Below are 27490 nucleotides of genomic sequence, written 5' to 3' on the forward strand. Positions count from 1 at the left end.
TGCTGGAAGTCTTTAGCATGGCTTTCCCTTACATTTTTCAACCCTTGCAACTTTGACTGGTGTTATAAGCATCTTCAAATTTTGACCATACATGACAACCACAGACAACTAAAACTTAAACCAGCAAAGAGTTATCACTTGAACTGAATTTATTGTCATGTGTACCGAGGCACAGTGAAAAGCTTTGTCTTGCGAGCAGTGCAAGTAGATTACAGAGTTAAGTGGCATAGATAAGTAAATAATAGGTAAACAGCAGCAAAAGCAAAAACACAGGTACAGGCGAATGTTCAGAGTTTGTGAGTACATTCAGTATTCTAACAACAGTAGGCTAAAAACTGTTTCGAAACTGGCTGGTGCGTGTGTTTAGGCTTCTGTATCTTCTCCCCAATGGTGCAAGTTGTAGAAAACAACTAGGGTGGGATGGATCTTTGAGAATGCTGGCGGCCTTTCCTTGACAGCGGGCCTGGAAGATGGATTCTACAGATGGGAGGTTGGCCTTTGTGATTGTCTGTGCCCGTCTCTGTAACCGTCTCCGATCTTGAATGGTACAGTTCCCATACGTGGGGTAGTGAAGCATCCAGACAGACTCTTGATGGCACACCTGTAAAGGTTGACAAGGGTAATCGCCGTCATGCCAAATTTCCTCAGCTGCATGAGGAGAAGAGACGTTGTTGGGCTTTTGTAACCTGTGTGTCCACATGAAGAGTCCAAGAAAGCTTGTTGTGGATGACCACTCTCAGAAGCTTGATACTCTCCACTTGTTCCACCTCTTGGCGGCACGGTGGCACAGTGGTTAGCACTGCTGCCTCACAGCGCCTGAGACCCGGGTTCAATTCCCGCCTCAGGCGACTGACTGTGTGGAGTTTGCACGTTCTCCCCGTGTCTGCGTGGGTTTCCTCCGGGTGCTCCGGTTTCCTCCCACAGTACAAAGATGTGCAGGTCAGGTGAATTGGCCATGCTAAATTGCCCGTAGTGTTAGGTAAGGGGTAAATGTAGGGGTATGGGTGGGTTACGCTTCGGCGGGTCGGTGTGGACTTGTTGGGCCGAAGGGCCTGTTTCCACACTGTAAAGTAATCTAATCTCTGTGATGTTAATGTGTAGGGGGGGCATGACTAACATCCTGCAGAAATTCAATAATGAGTCCCTTGGTTTTGTCGGCATTGAGAGCTAAGTTGTTCTTGGTGAACTATTTTTTCCAGGTCTTCCACCTCCCATCTGTAGACTGTTTTGTCACCATCTGAGATTCGACCGACTATGGTGGTATCGTCAGCGAACTTGTAAATGGCTTTAGTCAGGTATTTGGTGATGCAACTGAAAAATGTGTTGCTGAAAAAGCGCAGCAGGTCAGGCAGCATCCAAGGAACAGGAGAATCGACATTTCGGGCATAAGCCCTTCTTCAGGAATGCCCGAAACATCGATTCTCCTGCTCCTTGGATGCTGCCTAACCTGCTGCACTTTTCCAGCAACACATTTTTCAGCTCTGATCTCCAGCATCTGCAGTCCTCACTTTCTCCTATTTGGCGATGCAGTCATGGCTATACAGTGAGTATAGTAGGGGGCTGAGTACAGCACCCCTGGGGTGGAGGGGTCCGGTGTTGAGTGTTAGTGAGGATGAAATATTGTCCTCAACCTTCACTGATTGTGGCCTGTGGGTCAGGAAACTGAGGATCCAGTTGCAGACAGCGGGGCTTAGTCCAAGATCACTAAGTTTAGTAATTAGTCTCAAGGGGATAATAGTGTTGAAGGCTGAACTGTGGTCAATGAGTAGGATTCTTACATAGCTGTTCTTGGTGTCAAGATGTTCTAGGGAGGAGTGAAGGGCAAGTGATATGGCATCTGACGTGGATTTATTTGCACTTAATATTTCCCATTATGTCATAATCATCAATCTTTTCCATGTGAATATCTTAACTACTGTCAGATATCAATAGTTTATTGTTTAAGCTATAATAACAAAGCTCCTCAGGAGTTCTGACTAGATTTATGCAAATAAAAGACGATTGCATTTAAAACCTGTAATAGGAATGTTTGACACATTTTTAAAGTCTCAACTTCCTAACTTATCCTATATACTAGTCTAGCATCTTTTAGTCTGCACACCCACTTCAGGGTCCTGATCTTCGCGTGGGGGGGTCTCCCCACTTTACAACCGGTCTAAGGCATGGTGATAGAGACAGACACGGCAGTTAATTTTTATCTTGCATTTTATGTTCTCAGGCCTCAAACCTCAGCTATAGAGGACTTTAATGCCAATTTACCTAGGGGACTTTAACCTCCTTTTCACAGAGGACTTTAACCTCCAAATTCCCAGTAACTTATGATTCTGAAAGCGAACTCCTTGGCATGCAAATGTGTAAGTTACCTCAAAGATTCCGTCACCACAGAGTTCTAGAGGATGAGGGGTCAACTGAGTGGTAGGTTAAGGAGAGAGACAAAGGTAAATCTTACCTCGTGGGCCCATCTGTCTTACGCCACCAGCACTTGGACAATCACTTACTCAGTCCACCTGGAAGCTCAGTGTATGTTGGAATCCCACCATTGCCACCAAATGTTGTTATTTTTTTCCTGAGATTCTCGCACACTTGATGCAACTTCAAATGCCAACATGTGAACAAGCAAAATTTATTAAGGACAGTACAATACAAGCTTTGGAGAAACCTTGAACACTCTTCGCCATGCTTGTGAAGCGTGTCCATGGAAGCTCTCTGAACAAAGGAAACAGCCCTTCCTTTATACAAAATCTTTATATCACAGTCAGTAATGCACACAATATAACTCCAGCCACTCCCTCACAGTCAAATGCCACTCAAGACAAAATGCAGTGACCACATAATTTCCAGAAACAATGTAATGTAAATCATTCCTTAATGGTCAAATCTGTTGAAATCTTTTTTTACTAACTGTACGGTGTGGTCAGAATTTCAATTGCTGTGTTCCAATTGATGTCTGAATAGGTGATGATGATGCAAATGGCTCTGAATGGCAAGGAAATGGTTCTGAATAATAGGAGACGGTGATGTAAATTTCCTACAATCTATCTGTAAGTCAGAGGCATCTAACCCTAGCCTCAGGACATCCAATTTCCTGCAGGTCAGCAGAGCAAGTTAATTCTTTAATATCACACCCTCTGACACCATCTTAATTCCCTTGGCATTTGCTCCTTCACCTCTGCAATGATTCTAACTTCACTCTTTCAGTTTCCTTTTGTGATCTTGCTCCCACTCCTGTTTAGTGACTTGCAGTATTATCACATATTATGTCCTGCTCTTTTCTTGCTTAGCTACTGTTCCTGGGCCTGCTCTGATGATATGCTTTACTCTCTGCTTTGCTCTTGCTCAATTCCCATTCCATCTGGTATCTGAATAGTCAGATCATCTGCAAAAAAATTCAATATTTTTAAAAGATTATAGTCATAGGTACATTTATTTAAATCTAAAGCAGATTAATTATTCTGAGAGCACTTTTGCAAAGATGCTTAGTATAACAGTTGGTAGCTACTCCTCGTCAAATCTTTGTAATGTCTAAAAGCTTCTAAGTGTCTACAGTGCATCTGTTGATACTTAACACTTCTGAGCAGCCATTCAAATTGTACAAGGACAAATGGTTCTGAAATGTATTATTGTTACAATGAGCTCATTGTACATTTTTGGACTGAACTCTTTTCTAAGCTCTTGTTTGTTAACATATGATTACTGCAAATAGTGCCCTAGTTAGAATGAAGATCATTCCTTCCTATTTTATAACTGTACATAGTTTACAAATTGAAAACATTATTATTTGTTGATTTTGTAGGTGTACTTCCGTCTTAAAGCCAGCGTGGTGGCTCAGTGGTTAGCGCTGTTGCCTCACTGCACTAGGGATCCAGGTTTGATTCCACCCATGGCCACAGTCCATGTGGAGCTTGCACATTCCCCCGTGTCTGTATGGTTTCCACTAGGTGCTCCAGTTTCCTCCCATAGTCCAAAGATGTGCAAGTTAGGAGGATTGGCTATGCTAAATTCCCTGTACTGTTCAGGGATGTGTAGGTTGGGTGTGTTTGCCATGGGCAATGCAGGGTTACAGGGAAAAGGCAAGCAGATGGGTCTGGTATGATGCTTTTCAGGGGGATGCTGTGGACTCGTTGGGCTGAATGGCCTGTTTTCACAGTATAGGGATTCTATGGAAGTATGAAGTTAATTTGAAATATGTTGGACTGCACAGAATGCCACTTGGCACACCTTCCACAGCATATTGATATGTCAAAATTGAAGAAAGTTATAGTATGGAAGCAAATCATTAAGGTCTTCAAATCTGCTGCGTTATACTTTTCTACGAGCCTCCTTTAAGTTCTTATCTGTTGTAAAATAAGATCTATGTAAGTACCTCTTTATAACGATAAGACCACTTTCCTTGAAACATTTTAGTCAATGTGCACTACATTTTTTGTCCTTCTATAATCTTGATTTCCAAGTTGTAGATGTAGTTTCAACACTGAGATAACTAAGATTATATACCACTTTGACATGATCTCATTCCCATTGTACTCTATCCTATCACTCCTCTGTGTAGATTGGTTATTTGACTACTGACAATCTTAATATTACTCATGCTCTGGTCCACTTGAATGAATTTGCTCTGCCATACAGATATTAGGGATGGCAGTTAGATCTATGGCATTCCATATCAGTAGAAGACTCAGATTTAAGACTAGTTTGTGCAATTGTTTGCAGACAATTAGAGTGGAATAGATTTTCTTTCTGACTCTTAAGTGGGCTACCTTAAAATGTGTGCCAAGTCTCTCTGAAGGATAGTAAAATTTGGGCTTGATTTTAGATAATTGATGGTTGGTACCAGTTTATAGTTGAAATGTGTTGCCGGAAAAGCGCAGCAGGTCAGGCAGCATCCAAGGAGCAGGAGAATCGACGTTTCGGGCATGAGCCCTTCTTCAGGAAGCATGAGCCTGAAGAAGGGCTCATGCCCGAAACGTCGATTCTCCTGCTCCTTGGTTGCTGCCTGACCTGCTGCGCTTTTCCAGCAACACATTTTCAGCTCTGATCTCCAGCATCTGCAGTCCTCACTTTCTCCTACCAGTTTATAGTTTCAAGTTATCCATTTAAGTGAGTGCATCACTAAGGCTTGGGAAAACTTGCTTTACATTTAATTGCAACTGTTCTCTGAAATTGTCTAGCCCTCTCAAAGCCTTTCAAGAAGAAAGGCCGTGACTGCAGCAGTGCAGGTTAGTAGTCTCCAGAATACTAATAGCAGAAGAAAAGTAGTCCTGTGTGGCTTAATGCCAGTGAGAAAAAAGCTTCAGAAAGCTGAAAGAAGAATAAGAATTTAAGGGTTCCAAGTTAAGAAATAAGTGAGTAGTGTTAGCAATTTTATTGAAGGGTTTCAGGAAGAGATATTTTACTTAATATCATTGAATGAATGCTGACATTTGCCAAAACAAAAATGCTTACATCATGCCAACTGAGCAAGGAACTTTGAAGTGGATGCAGGGTGATCCTTCACTGAGGTTTGGATATCTAAATGGCTGTCATTAAGGGTAAATGTGTTGAGTCTTTATTTCTGATAATTGTAATGAGCCTATTTCAAATAGTTTTTGTATAGTGTAAAATATTTTGCATGTTTTCATTTTTTGTCAGGTAAACTTTGATCTTTTGTTAAAAGATAATTGGCAGACTCTTATGAATATATTCAGTCATTGTTCACCACGGTTAACAAAGAGCAAAAATAAAACATTATGGTTTGTCAAGTCAGGTTTCACTTTGCAATCTTAATCATTCAGTATTACCATCAGCTGAGATCATAACAAGAATGACATGCTCTTCTTTGAATAGTTCCATGGGATCATGAATGTTCCTATCAAATAAATAGCTTGGATGTTCATTTAATACCACATTGATTTGTAACAAATTAGGAAAGGGAGTTCAGTTTGATGAGACACTTATCAAGGTAATTGGCATTATAATCTATATCACAAATACATTCAATTTGACAATGAACAATTAGACCCTTCTATAAATTAAGTGGAAGGTACATGAATGCAATCAGTTTGACTTGGTGGGAGCAGATCTTACTTTGTATGTTAGTTTTGAATGACTGATCGATTCATTCAAGTTATTAACAAATGGAACTCACTTAACTAAATCCTAAGCTAAGAGTCACCATCTTCAAATCAAGGCTGAAGAAATGGAGATGCAAGAGTTAATTATCTTTTTAGTAGAAAGTCAAAGAACTAGTGCAGTAGTTTCAGGTTGATTTAAGAGAATAACTTTTTTAAAAAGAACATTACAGGAAATAACAAGGTTTTAATGAGTAACAGCAAACTGCTACAACAAAATCGCCAAATATGATCACATCTGTAATAGATGTTCCACCTCACTGGGGTAGCACACTGGAAATCCAATATTCCAGGAGTTGTCATAAAAGTTAAAGTTGAGAAAAAGTATGCAGAATTCCCCAAATTATCTGAATTTTAGACCCAGGTTAACAGAAAGCATAGACTAGATTTCAGTGCTTTTTTTTACAGTTGTGGCAGAAATGACCATTTTCTGTTGTAGGTTGTTGATTAGATATCATCTTGTTCAGAGCACACCTAAGGCCAGTTTTTGCTGATTGTTTAAACAATTTTGTCTGGAACATACATCAGTCTGGATACATTTTATACCTTCTATGAACTTAAAATTCTAATAGCTTTAAACTAGTCCTATAAAACTTAGGCATACCCCTTAATATTTTGTGACTGTGTACCCTAAGTTCCTTTGCTGTTCCATTCCTGAAACGCTATTTCAATTCAGATGTTTTTACTCGTATGAATCACCTGATAATTACTGATATTGAGTTAGATTTAATGCTTTTCAGCTCATTCAGCATTTTATTCTCTTTGCTACTTCAGTTGGTCACCTGAATTAACAATGCCTTTTATGTTGTATTAAATAAAAGTTTTGACCCCATTCTCTCCATGCGCATATCTAGATTATTGCTTTAGAGAATGAAAGAAGTGACCTTAGAACTGAATGCTGTGTGACATTGCTACTTCCTTCCAGCACTGAAAAAACTATGTTGAAGCCTAGGAGCAGATTTCAATGCCATGATCAGTGTTGGAACAGAGTGGGTGAAGAATATAAAAATAGTGGAGTCTAGAATTGTGACCATGCACCCTTCCCATGATGTGGGGCTTTTAAAGGCATTTGGTAAGGGAACTAATATTGAAGCCAGATGTAGCACTTGTACCTGTGCTGGCTGTTTTGGAAGGTGGACATTTTAGATTCCTTGCTGTTTCCAAAATGTTGGGCCCCTTCTGACAGGTGACATTCATGGTACCTCAGAAGTTATGGGTAAAACTTTGCTGGAATCAGGAACCTCTTGAGAGTTGAATTCAAAAGATGTTGACTACTTCACATTATAATGTAATGATATATGATAAATCAAATACAATGGCAACATAATGGTTATGATAGGACTTTGTTTAGAAAAGTGACCATTAAATTGTGGAGCATTGAATGTTTACAGATGCATGAGATTACTTTGTCCTCTGGATAAAATATTCAAGATTCAAAAGTATTGGGTTTAAGATTTTAATCAGTTGATTTATTTTTTTCATTAACTTATTTTTTCTTTGACAATTCAATCATCTGCTGAACATTTTAAGCAGCATAACATCTGTTCTATTACTCCAAAGATATTGATGTATTGGGCTTTGGAGATTTTGTTGGCATCTGTGTAGTGGAATCTTGTAATGAATACTTGTCTGTTCTTCAAACTCTGCTTAGGAATTGAATTCCTAAAGGATGTTGGTATAACTGTCATCTTTGAAAATTGAAAGCTTTGTTTTGACTAACAGTTTTGTGACCAATTAAGAGGATATGTTTTTTGAGGGGTTTTACATTTTTTTTTAGTTTAATCAGTACTTAAGATCACAATGTTTAAAATTGGTGTTTGGCTGTGTTTTATTCACAGCTTTATAGGTATTTAAGGTTATGAATTTTAAATTTCAGTTGGTTTATGGATGACTGTGTGCTTGATTTAACAGACTTGTCTGCTCTAAGATGCATCTTGAGAGATTTTTGAATGTTTCAAAAAACTTCCAATATCAGTTCCATCAGTAATGGATACCAGGTGAGCTGGGTCTCAGTAAGTCTCTGTTCCTGATTTTGGCCTTGTGGACAGGCTTTGGAGAGTTTATTCGCCGCAAAACTTTTTTAAGCAACCACAACCATAAACTACTCACTTGATTTAGGTTTTATTTTTGACACTGGCATAAATATTTACACTCCTCATTTGTTTTTGTAATTAGCATAAAGATTGCAAAGAAGCAGGACAAATGGACATTTTGGATTTCGGGAATAATAGCCCTTTTTATGAATGAAATTAGCAGTATTTGAACAGCAACAGATTTTAAATGGTTAAATTGAGCAAATCTGTCACAAACTATTAAACAGAGAAACCCATTGACAGTTAAGCTTGTACTGAGATACTTTTCACTAGTGTGTAAAACATTCATTATTTGACATGAGTATAAAGGAGAAATGCAAGCAACTCTGAAATGGTTAGCTTTTGCAATGAGTAATTGGCTAAAGGCAAATAGTTGTAGAGGATAAAGAGGTTAACTATATACTTCTATATAAAGGATCACTTGTACTCAGCTGCTTTTGTCAGTCAGCCAATTCCTTGGTTAAGGAGAGACTATTCCTTGCCCTTGGCACACACAGTAAGGGCTCTTTAACACGCAACAAATCTACTTGGTTGAAATTTCCACTATCCAGTCAAATTCTGTTGCAGAATTTAAAAAAAAAATCTATAAACATGTTTGCTCTAAATGATTTCTTACTGTGAGATTAAATACTTAACCTTCCATGATGGTCAAAAACTGACTTTTAAAGGAACGCTGTCAGTAATGTGGACAGGAATGTGTTTTTTTTTAATCCAGTATAACTACCAAGAATTCTCTGATTAGACATAAATAATGTCTAGAACAAATCTTCCAAGAGCACTGCACCAAATCTTGCTATCAAATTGTGGTATGGATTTGTAAACACTAGGACATTTTTAGCCCATTAATTGGGAACTAATTGAAACTCTCATCCCAGGCATGAAATTACCTCACCATTTACAGTATCACCCTGAAAGTTTTAGGTGTTTAGAAAAGTGCTATAAATGTTAAGTAGTTTTTGAGTTCTGTTTTGAGGTCTATTTATATCTGATTCCAATCTCCAGATTCAATGAGTAATATCTTTGCCAAATTAGTTAATCTGTAAGATGTCTTAACAATAGAAATGTAATTGCAGTGACAAATGAGAAAAAGCTGTTCCCGGGGAATAAGTAATAAATAAACACTGGCAATTTTTAAAAGGATTCTGTGGCTTACTGTGTACTAAATTACTTTGCATGATCTCAAAAATTATGAACAGCAAGGCCCAATTTGGCCTATTGTAGTTTAGTGCCAGACAATGGGTGGCATGGTGGCTCAGTGGTTAGCACTGCTGTCTCTCAGTGCCAAGGACCTGGGTTCAATTCCAGCCTCTGGCGACTGTGTGGAATCCAAAGATGTGCAGGTTAAGTGAACTGGCTATGCTAAATTGTCCATAATGTTCAGGGATGTGTAAGTTAGGTGTATTAGTCAGGGGAAATGTAGTGCAATAGGGTAGGGGAATTGGTCTGGGTGGGGTACTCTTTGGAGGGTGGTGTGGACTTGTTGGGCCAAATGGCTTGTTTCCACACTGTAGGGACTCTATTCTAAAAATAATTTCAGATCTTTTGCCTACATTACTTCTACCCAGTTATTCAATTATATAAACTGGCCATAACTTTCTTCAGCAGATTTTCACATTGACTTCCTGGGCTGCATTTTAATTTTAGAGGTGGGGAATCAGAAGTCAGAGATTTCCATATGTCACACTCTCCCACTTGACCAATGGTGCTGTGCATACTATTTTCATGACCGATTTGGGCATGGACTGAAGTTCAGCAACTCCCTCTGGAGGTAGGCCAAGGAGGTTCTCAGGTGAAGTTGGCCTGCCTCCATTCATGAAGATAATGGCCCAGTTCTGGAGATAAGTGTGCCTCCTGACCCTAACCTCTTCCATCATATTCCCATATAGTATTCATCACCGATTTCTATAATCCTCTGACCCATGTGTCCAGTATTCTCTATAATTGGACTCTCTCACTAATTACACTGGGAAGTCTGAGAAGTTCAGAAACCTGTCAAAATAAATAGTTGTATTTAAATATACATTAAAAAAAACTTAATCCTCTTTACAGCTCCTAAAACTGTTGAAATAACGAGGATTACATTTTGTTGAAGTGTGTCAGGTTTGCTGAGTAGAATCCAGTAGTAGGAATGGAAGTCCACAGAGCCATCATAATAGGATTCCACTGAATTACTTTATAAATGACGCCTGCTGAGCTAAATTCTACTGAGAGTTTACAACTCAGCAAAGCATTCAACAACTGTGTAAATAAAATCTCTGGAGCCAAATATGTTAAAACCTTTTGAAGACAGCCAGGATATCAGTAATTAGTCAAAGTTTTGAAACAGCCAAAGCAGGATTGTCTGATTTGGATTTCACCATTGTGTATGTAAAATAGCACATTTTCAGGTAGATGATGCACTTTTAAGCTTTGAAAACGTTTCAATTTTCACAATGCTATTCATTGCTTTGACACATTGACACATTGCCAGATATCAAAAGCAACAACCTGGCAAATGCATCTTTAATGGTAGATTCCCTTTCAAACATCACTCTTAGTATTAAAAATTATATATAACTTACACAGCATTTTATAATTGGCATTTGAAGTTAGAAACAAATTTTGAATTTACCTTTCTTTGCAGTTCCCAATTATAAATCAAGTTTCATAATATTTCTGAGTTGATGTGAATCATTTTCCAAAAGCAGCCAGATTCCTTAAATTGTGGACGATCTGAAATGCCTGCTTCTGCTACAGAGTCAGAAATGTAAGGACATAAATATGAGTATTTCCAAGTGTATCACTGAAAATTTGCTGGCACTGGAAATGTGGGTAGAAATCATGGAAATAGGTCCAGTACACTAATTTTAAAGCATGCCAAATGTGACTTAGTCCAACAGGAGGACAGGAAAATCTGGCCCCTTAAATTTGTTGCCTTGCCTTACCATTATAATTTATTTTGAAGCAATTTTCCAGGTCTACTACTTCCATACATTTATTTTTGCATACATCTGGAGAAGATCACCCCTCGAGCATCAGATGCAATGACAAAGTCTTTTCTGAGGGCAGAATTTCTTGGTGTAGTGGAATTTTCACATATGCTATATAGCCAATTTTAAATACCACTGGGTGCACTTTGTAAATGTGCAGCTCAAGCATGAGTGAAAACATAGCAAAGTCATAAAGAAATTATTACATCAGTAGTATGTGCCTGAACTCTCATTAATAGCATAAACAAATTAGAAATTACTGTATATAATGAATTGCATCCTGTTTCGCAATCCAGTTTTCACACATGCAAGAGACATAATTGGGAAAACAATTATCAGACATGGATCTGAAAATATTTTAATTCCTACCTTTTCCAACTTTGAGAAGTACAAGAAATGTAACCATGCTGCTTTGCACTTCGGAGGTTAAGGATTCCTTTGCTTCAACATATTAGCGTATGCAGGAAAATAATACTTGACAGAAATGCTAGCTTTTTCTCGTGAAATTTGGTCAGTAGCATTATTATTGTGACATGGTTGCAATTTTGTGTTCATACAGAGCCATTATCTGATACTGTTTTGTTATATTTGCAACAACGCACCCATTTGATAGAAAATACCATCTTTTGGTGCAGTTGATTATCATGAGATATATCACATTTTCTTTACAGTTTCATGGTAGGAATAATATGAAATACTACACTTATAGTGAATGCATTGAGAAAATATGTTCTTGAGCATGTGATAAAGACTGCTTCATTATTTTAAGATTCCAAACCAAGGAAGTGGAAAGGCTTTATTAATAATATTAGTCTTTTTCAAAAAATTGAAATTATGGTTGATGCTCTGTAAAATAAAACTGTCAACTGAGTTTGGATACTGTGCCTGCCAGTCACCGCTGCGCTGATGAACTTTAGGATATCTAAAATTTTTAATTTACTACGAACGTGCATATTTCTTCTGCTTCACTGGTATGTGCTCCTAATTCTTTGCATAAAATGTGTTCAGGCAATGCTTTAATTGGGGTAAGATGGTCTGGCTAGTTTGGCAATTGGCAGGATACCCAAATTTGTGATTTTAAATTGGGATTTACCCCTCGGTACATATTGGTACCAACGATAAAAGTAGGAAAAGGGATAATATCCTGAAGATTAATTATAGGGAGTTAGGCAGTAGGTTAAAATGCAATACTTCAAGGGTAGCAACTTCTGGACTACTTCCTGTGCCATGTGTTAGCCAGAGTAGGAATAGATGGGTTTCGTGGATGAATGCATGGCTTGAGAGCTGGTGCGGGGGAAAGGAATTCAGATTCTTGGATCTTTGGGATCTGTTCTGGGGTAGAGATGACCTGTACAATATGCATGGGTTGCAGCTGAACTGGAGGGGCCCAATATCCTGGCGGGGAGATTTGATAGAGGCACTTGAGAGCATTTGAACTAGTCTGGCAAGAGGTGGGATCCCAAGTAGTAAGGAGAAGAAAGAGAAGGTTGAGGACAGTACAAAAGCAATGTTGGTAGTTCTAAAACTAGACATGGCAGGCAATTGCACAGCAGGAAGGTAGGGAAGTCCTGGGTTAAACGGCATTAATTTCAATGCAAGAGGCCTGAGGTAAGGCAAATGAACTTTGAGCATGGATGGGTACATAGGACTGAGAAATTGTAGCTAGTATAGAAACATGACTGAGGGAGGGACAGGACTGGCAGCTCAGTGTTCCAGGGTATAGGTGCTATAGGAAAGATAGAAGGCGAGGCAAGAGGGGAGGTGGAGTTGCGTTTTTGACTTGGGAGAACATCATGGCAGCACTGAGAGAAGACCTTCTTGAGGGTTTACATGGGTGTATATATAGTCTATATGGGTAGAACTGAGATAAAAAGGGGGAGATCACTTTGATAGCATCATTCTATGCTATCAGTTTCTGATAGCTCCCCAACAGTCAGCATGAGATTGAGGAACAAATATGTAAGGAGATCGCAGGTAGCTGCAAGAACATTGGATTGTCAAAGTAGGGGATTTCAACTTCCCTAACATCGACTGGGATTGCCATAGTGTTAAGGACTTGAATGGAGAGAAATTTAAGTGTCTTTAGGAAGAATTTCTCATGCAGTATGTAGATTACTTTACTAGAGAAGGGGAAAAATCTAACCACCACTTGAGAAATAAGGCAGGGCAAGTGACAGGAGTGTTATTAGGGGAGCACTTTGGGACCAGTGACAATAATTTCAATAGTTTTTAAATCATAATGGAAAGGATAGGTCTGGTCCACAAGTGAAAGTTCTAAATTGGGGCAAGGCCAATTTTGCTGGTCTTGGATAGGAAATTTCAAAAGTTAATTGGGCAAGGCTGTTTGCAGGCAAAGGGACATCTAGTAAGTGGGAGGCTTTCAAAAATGAATTAATAAGGGCTCAGGGCCAGCATGTTTCTGTTAGTGAAGGGCAAGGCTGGCAGGAATTGTGAACTGTGCTTGACTATTGTTATTGAGGCTCTGGTCAAGAAATAACAAGGAGGCATATGACATGTATAGGCAGCTGGGACCAAGTGAAATCCTGGAAGAGTATTGAGGGTGTTTGAGAACACTGAGGGAAATCAGAAGGACTAAAATCGACACGACGGGGCTTTGGCAGATAAGATAAAGGAGAATTCAAAGAAATTCGACAAGTACATACATGGCAAAAGAGTAACTTGAGAGAGATTAGGGCATCTCAAAGATCAACAAGGTTATCTATGTGCAGAGCCACAAGAGGTGGGTGAGATCGTAAATGAATATTTATTGTTAGTATTTACCATTGAGAAAGGTGTGGATGCTAGGAAACTTGGTGAAATAAATAGTGATATCTTGAAGGGAGTCCACATTACAGAAAAGGAGGTGCTGGAAGTCCGAAAATGCATTTAAGGTAGATAAATCCCCATGACCTGATGAAGTGTATCCCAGGACTCTGTGAAATGTTAAACAATTCATTTGTTCTGCCGACCTGTAAGAAATTGCATGTCCCGGGGTGGGGGAGTGTTCCTGTCTTGCAGGCAGAATGTGAAAATCTCACCGCATCCTGCTATTCAGAGTAAATGTACATTGTCATCTCCTGCTATTATCAATATGAACATTGCAGTTAAAATTCTGACCATACCCTGCAGTTTTAAAAAAAAAGATTTATACCAGATCTTGCCATTAAGGAATGATCTACATCACATTTGTTTCTGGAAATAATCAAATTACTACATTTGTCTTGAGTGACATGTGACTATGCAGAAGTGGCTGGGAGTTGTCTTGTGGGCTTTACAGACTGTGATGTAAAAATCTTGTATAAAGGAAAAACAGGGAAGTCTATGTACAGGGAGATCTCTTGACATGGTTTCACAAGCATCGAGAAGAGTGTTAAGGGTTCCCCCAGAGCTTGTACTTGCTTAATAAATTTTGGCTGTTCACAAAAGTTGGCATATTGCAGTTTAAAGTGTGTAAGACTCTCAGAAAAAGAACCTAATGTATGTGGGAGACTAGGGAGGAAACTGCGGGGTCCCTAGTGGAAATATTTATATCATTGATAGCCACGGGCAAAGTGCCTGAAAATTGGAGGGTGGCTAATATTGTGCCATTTTTAAAGAAAAACTGCAGGGAATGGTCTGGGAACTACAGACTGATGAGCCTAAGATCTGTGATGGGTAAGTTGTTAGAGGGGATTCTGACAGACAGGACCAACAGGCCTTTGGAGAGGCAAGGCATTGAGTATAGGAGTTGAGATATCTTGTTACAGCTGCTCTAAATGTTGGTGAGGCTATATTTGGGGTACTGAGTGCATTATGGGTCATCCTACTTTAGAAAGGATATTATTTAAACTAGAAACGGTGCAGAAAAGATTTACTAGGAAGCTACCTGAGCTGGAAGGTGTGACTTATAAGGAGAGCTTGAATAGACTGGAATTTTTATCCCTGGAGCATGAGAGACATAGATAAGAAAGATAGCCAATAACTTTTCCCCATGGTAGGGGAGTCTAAAACTAGAGGGTATAGGTTTAAGGTGAGGGATGGGGAGATAGAAAAGGGTCCGGGGGCAATGTTTTCACATAGAGGGTGGGGAGTTTCTGGAATGGGCTGCCATAGTGGTGGAAGCGAGTAAAGTTTTGCCATTTAAGAAACATTTAGACATAGATGGGATAAGGACCAAACATAGGCAAATGGAATGAGTTTAATTGTGAAAACAGTGAGCAAGGCAAATTGGGCCGAAGGCCTATTTCCATGGTGCAGACCTCCATGACTCAATAACTGTAATAGTGCAAACGCCAGCTATTGAGATTGGGTGCTCTGACGTTATATGCTATGATCAAGTAGCTCTGGTGTGAGTTTTTTAAATGTGCAGAAGTTAGTTTAAATATTCTGACAATGGATTCATTGAATTTAATGTAATTGAAGCCCATTAGTTTAAAGCAGCTTAAGTATAATTCATGAGCAGCCACTAAATTTTAGTATACTCAGGGATAATTGGCAGTTGGTTCAATAATGACCTGTGAGCCAATGTGTTTCCCTCATGTGCCCAATCCCATCTCCAAAGTAATTCATAAACATTGTTACTGCCAGGAGACAGATGTGTGATCTGTCCTGCAATTAAGTAGGCCTGGCTGATAGTGCAACAGGACTGTATCAAATACCGTCCACAATTTTCCGTTTTGTTTTGTTTTTGGGACGTGAGATTTGGTAGCAAGGCCAGAATTTGTTGCCTGTCCCTAAATGCCAGCCACTACCCTTTGGCTCAGACAACACTAAAGTGTTTGCAACACTGGCATCCTGTTCAATTCCATACTCTCTACATTATGAACACTTTGCTTACTTCAAGGCCACACATTATAAGAGCCATCTTTACTTCTATCTTGAATCAATATCTTGCTGAAACTCTGGTAAAATCTGTTGTTTTTGTCACCTCCAGACTCAACTATTCAAATGCTCCCCTGCCCTGTCTCATTTTATACTTCCTCCACAAACTTTAAATCATCTGTCCATATGCTACACTGAATTCCAGTATTCCAGTTCTGACAAATTAAATACTCTCCAGTAGAGGTGCCACTTCTGTATCATGGTTCAGCTTCATCTCAGTTTATCTACTACTAAAACCTGTATTCGTACTTTTGTTACCTTTGGGCTATTCCAATGCTCTCCTACATTTTTCCTTGTTTAGACATGAGATCATGGATAAAATTCTGGTGTCACTGTCTTTACTCGCACAAAGTTCTATTGAAATATCATCCAATCTTGTGTTGACCAAGATTGACTTTTGGTCAAGGGCCACAGAGTTGTTTGGCACAGAAGAAGGCCATTTTGTCCATCCTACTTGCACTAGCTCTTCAAATGAGCATAATTACCGAGTGCCAATCTCCTGCCTTTTCCCCGCATCCTCACACCCTATTTCTATCCAGTGCCCTTTTAAGTGCCCCCATTGAACCTGCTTCCACACGTTTCCAGAACATTCCATACCTTAACTATTTGCAATATGAAAATGCTTTCCCTCCCGTCATCATTGCTTCTTTTATACATCACTATAAATATGTGCCCTCTTGTTGTTCCTTTTTACCAGTGGGAACAGTTTCTCCCTTTCTACTTTATCTAGCCAGCTCAAGATTTTGAAAATCTCAATCAAGTTTCCTCTCAGCATTCTTCTCTCCAAGAGAACCGGACAAATTTCTTCAATCTATCCTCTATAAATTAAATTAAATTTCCCATTCTGGGAATTTGATTCATATATATTGTTTCTGTAGTCTCTTCTGTAGTTTTAAAATTCTAATCCTTGTTATCAATCCCTGCATGCTTCACTTTTTTTTTAGAGGTGTATCCATATGCTGAATCAGGTAGCTGAAGACGTTCTTTGATTGTTATCTAGTAGTTCAGCACAAATACCAGTTTCTTTCCTTCCCTTCTGGACCTTCTCCATACCCAGAAGCAAAGTCCTATTGAGGGAATCTTCTGAATGCATCTCAGTAAAATGGTAATGTGAGAAACGAAGCTCACTGTTCAATAATTTCAGTCAGTCAAATTCTGAAGCAGCAGTTTTATTCATATGTTCTTGCAAGCCCGGGTGACCACAGAATAGGCACACTTTTACAGTTTTCTATGAGCCTCCCTGTAGCTCCCCTTTTACCTCATATGTGACAGTTGTATTGCTCTGTGCATCTGCTAATCTAATCAGTTTACCACACCTGTCTGTGGCCTGTTGTTAGCGTGCAACCCCTCCCCACCCCCACTCCCCCATGATAGCTGGGTCTTATTACTTTCGTTGATGCAACACTGGGTCTTATTTGGTTATCTTGTTCATACTAACTCCCTATGTGCGTCACAATTGGAACTGTCATGTCAATACATCTGTTTCTACCAGTCGACCACCTCCCTTTTTTGGTTAGTTATTTCTTGGTATACACCCTCATGATTTCTGCTGAAAATGTGTTGCTGGAAAAGCGCAGCAGGTCAGGCAGCATCCAGGGAACAAGAGAATCGACGTTTCGGGCATAAGCCCTTCTTCAGGAATGCCCGAAACGTCGATTCTCTTGTTCCCTGGATGCTGCCTGACCTGCTGCGCTTTTCCAGCAACACATTTTCAGCTCTGATCTCCAGCATCTGCAGACCTCACTTTCTCCTTTTTACCTTCATGATTCCGCCTTGCGATTTCTGCAGAAGCAAGATGCAGCTATTTGTAGCAGTTTGTGTAAGCATATCTAGCTTAACAAACACCCCCCTCATAATTCAGCCTTGTGATTTTTGCAGAAACAACATTTGCAAGCACCTCTCTCAGTAAGACAAACATAGCATGGTTCTTGACCTTTGTGTGTGCTTCATTTTTAAAAAATAATCCTAAAATGTTGTGCAAAATAAGTGAAAATGCCAAACTTTGACATTGTTAGATCGGTAACATAATGTAACCATGTATCTATTGTCATGGTCATTAGGATTGCCAACTGTAATTAAATCTATTCCTGGACAGTTTTCCCATGACTTGCCCCCATAGTCTAGCCAGTCATCAACCAACACATTAGTTTTTTCAACATCCTGCCTTCTGATATTAATTGGGAAAACAAAAACTCTTTACTCATTGGATGATACATGATTGTCCACTAAACAATCTTTTCTCCCTATTTTCAATGCTTTTATATTTGGTAAACAGAAATATTCAAAGAAACTGACAAAAATATAATACTTTTAATGTCCCTATGATTTTCCAGAGTCTCTCAAAGCAGTATTGTGGAAATTGATCTTCAAGTCCTGGAGAGTTGCCAACCCTCATGGTCAGCTCAAAGAAATGGAAGAACTTTGAGTATAATAGTGGGGATGTCCTGTTGAGGTTGTACAGGATGTAGGTGATGCTGTTCTGAAATACTGTGTGCAGTTCTGGATGCCCGATGATAGGAAGGATATTATTGAACTGTAGAAGGTTCAGAAAAGATTTACCAGGATATTGGCTGGAATGGAGATTTAAGTTATAAAAATAGACTGGAAAAGCTGGGATAGTTTTCCCAGAAGCATTGGAGGTTGAGGGGTAGCCTTATTGAGCCTTATAAAATCATAAAGGGCATAGATAAGGTGAATGACAAGGGTCTTTTCCTAGCATGGAGGAGTTCAAAACTAGGGGCATAGTTTTAAGGTGAGAGGAGAAAAATTTAAAAATGATATGAGGGGCAACATTTTTTTAAGAGTGGTTCACATATGGAATAAAGTGCCAAAGTAAGTCGTGGATGCAGGTACATTTACAACGTTAAAAGACTTTTGGATAAGTACATGAGTAGGAAAGGTTTGGAAGGATATGGGCCAAGTGCAGGCAGGTGGGATTAGTTTGGTTTGGGAACATGGTTGGCATGGACTGATTGGGCCAAAGGGTCTTTTTCCATGCTGTATGACTATGACTCTGTAACTACTTCGAGCCAGCAAAGCTCAATCGCTAACAAGCAATTCAAACAAGGCAATTAATATCCAACATACATTCTGCATTGATGGCTGAGACCGGTCAAGCACATATGAGTGACCATTGGCAGCAATGACTCTGACGAAGGTACAATTCAGCTTGCAACAGTTAGACAAAATTCCTAGATGCCCCAATACGATGCACTGTCTTATCAGTGTCTTACCAGACTTTAGTGAAACAGTAAGATTGAAAGGTTCTGTAGAGTGGCTGTGGATTTTGGTTAATTGAATGTATACACAAAGTGCATTTACTTGTATTATGTGTTGTCGTCCTATCATGGATCATCTTATTTATGTTATGATCCCAGACAATCAACAAATTTATATTGGGTTCAGGTTAGGGACGAGTAACTTTTTTTTATATAGTGGATAGTGTTTGGAAATTCAGCAATGTGCTAAAAGAATAAAGTGAGAATTGATAAAATCTTTGTTTTACTTTTCAAGCCTTGCATAATAATGCATGTTATAGATGCAACTTATTCTTTAAAGTACAGAATTAATGGGAGATTCACAAGCAAATAAAAATAGAACACCAGTAAATATAAATGCAGAAAAATGGTTTATTTTTATTTTTATGCTCTTTAGAACTGTGGATTGAAATGGGAATGAACTATTTTGTAAACCAGGAACTTCAATGTGAAAAAAACTGATACCCTGTTTGTTTTGCTGTGATTGCAGCAATATGTATTAATTGCATCTGGGGATTGTTTAGATGTAAAACTGATTTGTTTGTGACCGAGAGACCAGTTATCAATGACAAAAGGTTCAAACAACAAAGTGGTTGTCAGGGAGTTGAACAGCTTGGGTTGTGAATAAGGCAGAGAAATGCTAGCCAGACCAGAAGAGAGACTAGCAGGTCGATAGGAGACAAACACGCTCTGTTGTTTGCAGTAAGGTACTTTTAAACTTGAATTAAAGCAGCTTCTCTTTCTTTCAGCTAATGTTGTGATGTGGTGAATTTGATAATTCAGAGATCTTTCACATGTGAACTAGCCATCCTGTACCTTTTGCAAACTGTGGAAGCATTTGGAAAAAGATTGGTTGAGAAGAAACCTTTGGATCAACACGAACCAACCCAACTGATCTTCTTGCGAACAAAGATTTTGAAAATGTTTTTCCAGTTCTCGCCACTTGTTTTTTTTGTCTCCACTTGTTTATGTCTATATCGGTATGTGTATAAAGGGGTGTTTATATGTAGTTTAGAGTTGTAATTTGTAGAGTTCATTTAGTTTAATTGTTTAATGCAGCTAGAACCTAATTGTTTGGATTAAATAGTGATTCGTATTAAGTATTAAAAAATCTGGTCTGTGTTTTCCACCAAATGGTTGTGAACTGGTACTGCAAATCAGGTAGTTTTGGGGATTCTGCATATTCCTTTAAGTCTTTTTACCTTTTGTGATAACTCCAGGAATAGCAGAGCTTGATTTCCAACATGCTATCCCAGTGAATTATGACAAAGTTTAGAGGCTCTTGGTCAGATTAAATCTAGTGTGTTTAAGATACACACTTAATGGTAAGGTCCTCAGTGTTGCTGAACAAAGAGACCTTGGAATGCAAGTTCATAGCTCCTTGAAAGTGGAGTTGCAGATAGATAGGATAGTGAAGAAGGCATTTGGTATGCTTTCCTTTATTGGTCAGAGTATTGAGTACAGGAGTTGGGAGGTCATGTTGCGGCTGTACAGGACATTGGTTAGGCCACTGTTGGAATATTGCATGCAATTCTGGTCTCCTTCCTATCAGAAATATGTTGTGAAACTTGAAAGGGTTCAGAAAAGATTTACAAGGATGTTGCCAGAGTTGGAGGATTTGAGCAATAGGGAGAGGCTGAACAGGCTGGGGCTGTTTTCCCTGGAGTGTCAGAGGCTGAGGGGTGACCTTATAGAGGTTTACAAAATTGAGGGGCATGGATAGGGTAAATAGGCCGAGTCTTTTCCCTGGAGTGGGGGAGTCCAGAACTAGAGGGCATAGGTTTAGGGTGAGAGGGGAAAGATATGAAAGAGGGGCAACTTTTTCATGCGAAGTGTGGTACGTGTATGGAATGAGCTGCCAGAGGAAGTGGTGGAGGCTGGTACAACTGCAACATTTAAAAGTCATTTGGATGTGTATATGAATAGGAAGGGTTTGGAGAGATGTGGGCCAGGTGCTGGCAGGTGGGACTAGATTGGGTTGGGATATCTGGTTGGCATGGACGGGTTGGACCGAAGGGTCTGTTTCCATGCTGTATATCTCTGACTCTATGACATAGTACTGGAAATGGCAAAGGATTTCCTGCAGGTGGCAGAATTGTTTCTGGTAGCCTTCAGAGAGAACTATCAAAACTGAGGATGATTAACTTGGTGGGTAAATTTGAGGTGGTATTATGAGTGCTAAAAAGACAAAACTATTTGAGGTATTAGCACAATATTTGGGTTTAGAGGAAATACACAGGAGACAGAGTACTTTGGATAGTGAAACATAGGAATCAAGTGTGTAATGGACCAGACTCAACCTCCTTCAAAATATATTAGTGAGATAGCCTAGATCCGACCTTTATTTTAAATGTAAGTGCAAGGTTGTGTGTTCTGGATGCAATTTGATTGGTCAAACCATCAATTGGTCTTGAAGCAAAATGTACACTCATTAAAATGCAATAAAAATAGTATGACTAAAGAAGAAATTGGAATAACTTACTCAGCAGAATAATAGGTCATTTAATAACTAAATAGTAACTATCCTAATATAGTAAGTAACATTTCATAAATACATCCTTGGCAAAGGCAAATTCAGTAAAATAGATTGTCTCACATGCAATTTTCCAGGCTAGGAGGAAAAACATCAAGTGAAAACAGAGAGTAGCAGGGAGAGATGTATTGCAGGTTGCAAACCAATTTCAATACCCCAGCATCTGCTACTGAAAAACTAAAGCTAAAAATCCCGGTTCTGTAGTAGCTTAATCCCACCATTTAGGCTACTTCTATTGTTCCAACTTTATGGAACAAAGAGCAGAGAATGACTAGGATAGAGCAGAAAAAGGCAATGAACAAATAATGAAAACGAAAAAGCAGGAAATAGGAACCAAAAAAAAAATAGAAGTGACAAAATTAAAACTAGAAGTGCCAGAGTGAGGTAAATGAGGAAACTGGAATATAACAAAACCATTGAGGCAGAAGATGTTAGATATTGATGCAAGCCCAAGTGGGGAGATTCTGAATCACAATTTGTGGTCCAGTTGGACAAATGTTTAAGTTTGCACAGGCAGTACCGATATTTGAGAAAAAGAATGTAGAGGTATTCCTTATCTCATGAGAAAATGGCTTGGCAAATGAATTGGGCCATAAAAGTGTAAACATTACTCAGTGTAAATTGACAGGTAAAACATAGGAAATTTATACTTGAAGTTTCTTGACATTATGATGCTGTAAAGGTGATTATATTGACTGTTTGAATTAGTCCCTGGGGCACAAGTACTGGACAAGCCTATATTGAATTCAGAAGATGAAATAAGTTGATTTTGACTGGTGGTTATGAACACTAGTGTGAAACCATGGATGAAACTCGGTTGTTCAGGGGAAGTTAAAAATTCAATCCTCCATAATAATTACTCCGATAATGACCAAAATATTCCAACTGCTAGACAGGCAGCAATAATGGCTGATGATTATGACTTAATGATGGAAAAATGATTTTAGTTTTACGGTTTGTCATAAATTTGAAAAGGATAGGAAATGGGAAAGTGAAAGGAAGGTATAAGTAGCCAAGGTAAGGAATGGGTAGCTGTGAATGCCTCAAAGTCTCCTCAGATCAGAAAGTGAAGTATTGGAGATGAAGGGGATATTTAGAAGCCAAGGTATTTCCAACGTATTAAGCAGGGCCATGTTCATTCGTAATGTTGGAAATTGAAAGAGAAACCCATGGGACTTATTGGAGTTCATAAGAATGAGTTTGAAAAAGAAACTTTGAAAGGAAAGATCACATTGTGGTGTTAACTACAATTAAGAGACTGGAGGTAGACACTATTGTGAATATAGAAGAAATACATAGAGTAATTGGGAAATATGGAGGGTTTTTATTTAAGGGCAAAATAACCCTTTTTTCTTCAAAGAATGTGTCCAAACCCAAAACTATTCTAAGGTATACATGGGGCTCCTCAAATTCTCTTGTTGGAGAAAGATGTAATTTTCCCTATAAAAAGTTCAATGAGTTCAAATGGGAAAGGTAGAGAATGTATCCCAGTTCCATTGTACAAAATCCAATTGGATCTTGTTGTCTGGACCTGTCGAAGTTGGGTCAGTTAAGAAATTAACTGTGGATGGAGTGGCTTTATTCAGAGGAAATGTTTTGGCATGAGTGAAAGACAAAGCTTTGCCTATACAGTAGCACCTCGACTTACAAACTTAATCCATTTCGGGACCCAGTTCGCGAACCGAAAAGTTCGCGAACTGAATCAATTTTCCCATTGTTCGGATATTTCTGGAGTCTTTTCTTTTTTTGTCTCTTGGAGGTTGGTGATGCCACAAGAAAACGATCCAAAGAAACTTGTTTTTTTTCTTTGTTGCAGAATTTTCCGAAAATGAGACATCACATTGTTATTTAAAATGTTCACTGCTCTGTTGGTCGCAGTTTTGTTAGGATGACGCCTCTCAACAAAAGCCTGCTAAAAATGTCTTTGATTTGAACACTTGATACATCTTCCCTCTCTTCTTCCTCCTCTCTAGAATGCTCCTGCTGCATAACCTTCACCTGCTCCTGTTGCAATCAACAAGATCTTCTGTGCTGAGTTCTTGTCTGTGGTCCTCCACCAGCTCCGCCACATCATCCTCATTGACCTCCAAGCCCATATTTTGGCCCAGGGTCACAATCTCGTTCACTACATTTACTGATGTCTCCTCCTCAAAACCCTCAAGTCTCTCTCAGGTACACAATCTGGCCAAAGTTTCCTCCAGGCCGACTGCAACGTACAGAAAGAGACCTTGTTCCATCCTTATCAATAAAATAAGGCTTATGCAGTGGAGGATATTGAAGTGGTCCTTCCAGTACTGACCAAGGGTCAAATCTGTGTCGCTGGTGACCTGGAAACATCTGGCGAACAGAGCCTTCGTATATAATTTTTTTGAAATTTGTAATGACATTCTGGTCCATGGGTTGGATGAGGGGAGTGGTGTTGGGAGGAAGGATCTTTACTTTTATGAAGTCGTATTCAATGTCCAAGTCTTCTTCCAAATTTGGAGGATGGGCAGGAACATTGTCCATTACTAGAAGACACTTAAGTAGCAAATTATTTGTTTCAAGATATTTCTTGACAGCTGGTGCAAAAACTTCCGTCAACCATTCCATTAAAATATTTCGATGACCCAAGCCTTGCTATTCGCCCTCCACATTACCGGGAGTTTAGCCTTCAACACGTTATTGCGTTTAAAAACGCGAGGATTTTCAGAGTGGTAGACTAATAGAGGCTTAATCTTGCAATCCCCACTTGCATTCGCGCACAATAAAAGCGTTAACCTGTCCTTCATTGGTTTGTGGCCCTTTAGTGCCTTCTCCTCTTGGGTTATGTAGGTCCTTTTGGGCTTTTTTTTCAGAAAAGTCCAGTTTCATCACAGTTTAAAAACTTGATCTGAGACATAACCTTCATCTTCGACAAACTTATTGAATTCCTTCACAAAGTCCTCCGCTGCCTTTTTGTCCGAACTAACCGCTTCTCCATACCTTATTAAATTATGGATTCCAGTTCGTCGACGAAATTTATCAAACCAGCCTCTGCTGGCTTTAAATTCTTCAACACTAGCAGTACTTGTACTCGGTGGTGTACTCGGTGGTGTCGCCAACAAATCACGGTGCATGCGTAGAGCCTTCTCGCAGATTATAGTCTCGTTAACACTATCCCCAGCAAGCTCTTTTTGATTTATCCAAACTAATAATAATTTTTCTAACAATTTAGGCCTTTGCTTCGTTAAAATAGTCACTCCTTTAGCCACGTCAGCTGCCTTTAGTGCCTCTTTGTTCTTTAGGATAATACACATAGTTGATTTCGCCATGTCGTATTTCATAGCGAGATCAGATACGCAAGCACCATTCTCGTGTTTAGCTATTATTTCCTTCTTCGTTTCTACAGTAGTACATTTAGGCTTCTTAACACTACTAACACTACCACTTTTCACTTTCTTGGGAGCCATAATGAGGGCTAATTTAATGCAAAAAACAAAAACAAGCCTAAGAATGCTTGGACGTTGGATGTTCACAGCGCGCACGCACGCGCGCCAAAGACTAACCAAATGAGATCACGTGGGGCCCGAGAGCGTTTGCGTTCAAAGCACGCGTAGAAAAGCAGAACAATGACAATGAAACCACGGGCTTTTTGCGTTTGTACCTTGAATTTCGTACGTACTTTGAAGCAAAATTTTATTTACAATATTGTTTGTAAACCGATTTTGTTCGTGAATGGGGTCGTTCGTATGTCGGTGCTACTGTAATTATAAAGTTTCATTGAAGCTGATGAGTTGAACAGTTGCAGGATCAAGTTTTGAGTGTTCTTCCATCATGTGTAGTAATCAGACTGATGGTGAAATAATTTTCATCACCAAAGGTCACAGTAATACAACAAGGTATTTAAATAGCTGAAATACTATTTATGAAGGAAGTGGATAATTCAAAGGAAGCGTTTGGCATGTCTTCTTTAATTGAGGCTCGGAGAGCAAATCTACGGTTAAGTAAGTTGGCACAGACACCTCATGCTGAGGCTGAGGGAGTTCCAAAGTATTAAAAGCAGTGTTCTAATGAGAAAGTGGAGACATCCTCGTAGACTTGTGGATCAAGAGTACAAAGTTGATCAAATATTCGTACACACTGAAAATGTGTTGCTGGAAAAGCGCAGCAGGTCAGGCAGCATCCAGGGAACAGGAGAATCGACGTTTTGGGCATAAGCCCTTCTTCAGGCTTATGCCCGAAACGTCGATTCTCCTGTTCCCTGTATGCTGCCTGACCTGCTGCGCTTTTCCAGCAACACATTTTCAGCTCTGATCTCTAGCATCTGCAGACCTCACTTTCTCCTCAAATATTTGTACAGCCCAGATATGATAGGGTAGCACAGAAGTCCCTATAGCAGGGCAGAAAGGAATACAAAAAGCTTGGCATTAGTAAACTAATATTTTATATGGCCAAGATTTCAAAGACACAGTGCAGTTTTGTAGAACAGGTCATACATGATAGATGATAGGAAAACTTCAGTATGTAGTCAGACCAGCAACAGTTTTTGAAGAACCATTCATTTGAATGTGTTGTGGAAATTAAATCAACTCTACTCAAATGCTAGCAAGAGCAAAGAAAAAGCTTTTTTTTCACCTCTGCATGCAGGGGGCCAATACACTTGCAAAGGTGCCTTTTGTAAGGGCGCTGAAAAAAATTCTCATTCCTTTGTACTACTTTATACTATTCTTCTCACACGGTCAAGGACAATGGCGGGGAAACATTCGAGCTCTTATTTTCTCATTCCCTTGCCGTGGAGATAACTGTCTTTATGTTTTCCTTAGCTTTTGCTGAATTCGACCTGCAAGGTCAAGTTGAATGTTTGCAAAGTTCAGCAAAGTATTATATTTAGCAAATATTCTCTTTCAGATTTCACAGTAAATGTTAACTTTGTTGATTTTCCATTACAGAGTGTTAATGGATTGTGTAGAACCATTATTAAAAACAAAAACAAGATATTGGCATACGCTTACAATCTGATTTGCAGAAGCTAAGGAAGTAGTAGAGAAGTTCATGTAGTTCTTTACTCATTATAGAGTACCAATTGAAATACAAAAGGAGACTTCAAGTTTCCTCACAAAAGAAATAAACAGAAGGCCTCCTCAGTCTAGGGACTAGATCAGGATTCTAACTTCATGCCTAAAGTTTTCCAGGAAATCATGAGCAGTTTGGGGAAAAAAACCAATTGAATTCAATTGTCATCCACAAACACCGGGAACTTTGGAGAATTATCATCAGACTAAAACCATGATTAATGCATACTATCATGATTACCCACAGGGTCAGGACAAAAAGGTTAGATTTCTTACGACTTGCTACCAGAGATTTCCCCCAAATGAATCTACTGGATTTAGCCCATTTGAGTTGGAGAAGTTCTTGAATTGGAAGATAGCTGCTGTCCTTACCTGGTCTGGTCTACATGTTACTCCCAGACTCAGCAATGCAGTTAACTCTTGACTGTTCTCTGGGTACTAGGTCAATATTTATCACCATCCCTATCTAGCAATGCCAACATCCTGTGAAGAAATTAAAAAAATCAGATTGGTGATTATTTTTCAAGTGCAGCTAATGAGCTCTCTTGCAAATGTTTACTATTTTGACAAAATGATCCTTCATAGTTAGAAGGCATTGCATGCATGTAAATTGACATATGTAAACTCCATACAGAGAA

At 39.1% G+C, this 27490-nt stretch overlaps 1 long non-coding RNA gene across 1 annotated transcript; it reads right to left on the minus strand.

The window, feature by feature from the left end:
* Nucleotides 1-27335, minus strand: LOC148149112 (uncharacterized). The gene is made up of 4 exons (XR_015758131.1): nucleotides 27225-27335; nucleotides 10812-10930; nucleotides 2450-3376; nucleotides 1-601 (listed from the first exon to the last, which is right to left on the minus strand). It is a non-coding gene; the product is annotated as an uncharacterized LOC148149112 (long non-coding RNA).
* Nucleotides 27336-27490: the final 155 nt, after the last annotated feature.

This window comes from Chiloscyllium plagiosum, unplaced genomic scaffold (assembly GCF_037043375.1).
Source record: "Chiloscyllium plagiosum isolate Xiang-an unplaced genomic scaffold, Cpla_swu_hap1 HiC_scaffold_9, whole genome shotgun sequence".
NCBI lineage: Eukaryota > Metazoa > Chordata > Chondrichthyes > Orectolobiformes > Hemiscylliidae > Chiloscyllium > Chiloscyllium plagiosum.